We start from the raw sequence: 3283 nt of genomic DNA, 5'->3' as shown, positions 1-3283 counted from the left end.
AAAATCTAACTGTGATATTTGCAATCCTGTATGAATATTTTGATCTCGACCCATATAACTTAACAGGCGATGATATGCACGAACCGTTGAATTAGTTGCAAAATTAATCGATATTTCCTCGGATGGTTCTTGTTGTCCGTTTATTCTCAACGATACCTCTGTTGCAGCAAAATTATTAAATACCATATGACTATGTTGCTGATCGTATCTATCAGCGGATTGAAGAGCAATAAAGATATGTCTTGGTGCAGAGACACCTTGCTGAGCTGCAATACGCCAAGTAAAATTACCGTTGATATTTACATCGATAGAGTCGGAAGCTGTTGTTAACCACGACATAATTGATTTACCACCATGTTCCATGAACGATAATAATTTCTGATCTTCGAACATCGATGGAGTTATCGCTGGCATCCAGAGGACAAATTTATCTAATATTACTTTAGCGTCATCACCAACACCAGTACCAGCTTCTCGCCAGATGGCACGATTACTACCATTTCGAATGAAAGTAATTGTGTGCTTCGCCCCGAAAATAACTTTCCTGAAATGTCTGCAAAATCCAAATACATGTGATAATGGAATCGCGCAGGAGAATCTTCTGCGAGGATTTTGCAACATATTTTTTCGCGTGGCAAATCCGAGGTTGTAATTGGGATTAACGCGTTTTATAACATTAAATTCAGTATTATCACCTGGTCTAGCTTCGTGCTCACCATCAACAGGCTGTGCAACAACAGTACCAGAAGTTGCTGTCATTACTACTTTAGTATATTGCACATGATCAGCCGCATCAAAATTATCCTTGGCAAACATCATACTTGGACCGGCCGATCTGGTAAAATCGTCTGAGTACCTAGCTAGGCCTATAATTGTCGTAGCGATATCAACATCACTGGTAACTGACTCGATTTCTCTTCCATCAATCATGTATGTGGCGCTCTTAAATATCGGCATAATGCCGTTATTGACAAATCCGATTTTGAAATCATTGTTAAATGTGTGAATAGGACCGGCAGCTGGCGTAACTCTTAAAATTTCCCCAGTAACTTCAATAAACGCCTCAGATGGAAGAAAATATCTTGTTGTGTCATGAACCTAACTTCAACGCGATTGTCAGCATTCGGATCCACTGCGTAATACGAATAAAATTGATAATCACGCACCGACGTGTCCTTACTTACGGGTTCGTCCATGTCGAATGTCTCGTTAGATGTCCGTGCAAACATTATTATAAAGATTATCTTCTAAAACGAAGACCGCTGCCTGATATGAAACTCGTATTTGTTGGAATTTGTTGTTCTTGACGCGCTATTTCTTTACTAACTTCTTTACTAACTTCCTGATTTACTAATTCCGCTAATTGCTGATTTGCCGCGCCATTTATTATTTTACTAATATCGCTAGGCATAACTTCGGTGCTGGGTAATTTGACTGGCGCAGGTGGCGGTTTTTTCTTTCCTCGACCCATTAAATTTAATATTCTGCTTTTGACAGCCTCATAACCTTTACTAGCTAAATCATCGACTTTAGAGAGAACTTTCTCGCCAATCACTCCTATGGCTTTCATTCCTAATTGCTTAGCGGAGGGTCCAACTTTAGGGGCGATTCTTGTAGCAAAACTTGCGACGGTATCGCCCAATCCGTTGCCATGAACGTATTTGTATTCGGGCAATCGAGAATTCACTACGCGAACCTGAGTTGGTCTGCGTTGATATTTGTGAACAATCATTATTTATTTACTATAATCTAATCGCTGTGATCGTCGATGAGTTCGTCGATGAGATTTCTGTATACATGTACATCTATGATGCCACCACGAAATAATCGTTGACAAATGTCCGAAGCCTCGTTGATTATTTCAAGCGAGTTATTTCCGGCTCGTTTCCCTCCGATAAGTACTTCTAGTCGAGATACATCGTTGATAACGCTGTCGGGACAGATTGTATTATAACCTCGGCCGGTTTGTTTGGGTGACGTTTCTGATATTCCAATCTTTTTCTTTCTTCGTAAACCTCTCTTTGAAATTTCATCAATTCATGATCATATATATTTATTTTTTCTCTCTTAGAAGCAAAGTATACCAATGGAATCCATAATGATGAAGTAACTAGATGGCGAAATTTATCTTGTATGGCAGTATCAGCCGTTTTATATTCCACAGCAATTTCAAATCTATTCTCTGGATCTTTAATCAATTCAAGTACAGCAGTAGAAAACGCATCAGAGGGTCTTTCAAGTAATTCTTTAACTGAAAGTGATTCTTGTGGGGGAGTTTTTCCTTCATCTTCTTGCGTTGGTTGAAGAATTAATTTTTCATTCCTCCCCTAACGTTTGCGTTGATTGTAGCGGCGCAGGAAGTTTATATTGTTCGTCTTCATCTTTTATTCGCATCGTAGAAGTACTTTCTGGCTTTGCATCACTTTCCACTTTCTTCTTACTAAATCTTCTTTTTATTCTCCGCTTCTTCGCTGCAGCATCAAGACGTTTTTGTTCTTCTAATGTTGACATCGGTTGAGGAATTCCTTCTTCTTCCTCTAATGTTGGCATCGGTTGGGAAATTTCTTCTTCTTCTTCCGGCGAAGGCTCTGCCATCTTTTTTCCTTTTTGTTTTGTGGAGGCAAGATGTTCGCGTTCCATCGCGGCTCCCTCCAATGCCAAATTATAAATTGGGTCACCTCCCGGTATTGTTGATCGACCTGTTTTCACTCTATATAGCCAATTATAATAACTTTCACGCGATTTAACCTTTCCTGAACTTTCTGCCCTCAAAAATACGTGCCTTTGAGAAAAAGGGTCTTCAATAAATACACCAAATTCTCTCACGCTATCTTGATCCTTAAAAGGAAAATTCTGTATTATATCTAAGGCAGTATCGGTAAAATTTGTTTTAAGAACCGCAATTTTACTCACTTTATGTGTAACTTTTTTAGCGGCTTTAACTCGACGTTTAGGAGCGGGTTCTTCTTCTTCTTCTTCTTCTTCTTCTTCTTCCGTTTGCAGAGCTACTTCCCCTGTCACTGGTTTAGGTACGGGTCGAGTTTGCTCCTCAATTTGTTTTAACACAGGAAGAATTCCGCGTTTTCTCAGCTCAGGATCTTTAGTATCTCCAAGTAAAACTTCCTCAGTTTTTTTAGTGATAGGCTTGAATAATTCCGTGGACAATTCACTAAATCCGAGTTTCACGTCTTCGTACGCTCTTATTTTTCTCTTGAGAGATTCTCTCACAGGAAGATATGCTTTTATCGCAGCTAATTTTTCTCGTGCTAATCTAGCAGAATGT

Source organism: Sinohyriopsis cumingii, chromosome 11 (genome assembly GCF_028554795.1).
Source record: "Sinohyriopsis cumingii isolate HCF-2022 chromosome 11, ASM2855479v2, whole genome shotgun sequence".
In the NCBI taxonomy this organism is placed as follows: domain Eukaryota; kingdom Metazoa; phylum Mollusca; class Bivalvia; order Unionida; family Unionidae; genus Sinohyriopsis; species Sinohyriopsis cumingii.
This window is presented reverse-complemented; position numbering follows the sequence as displayed.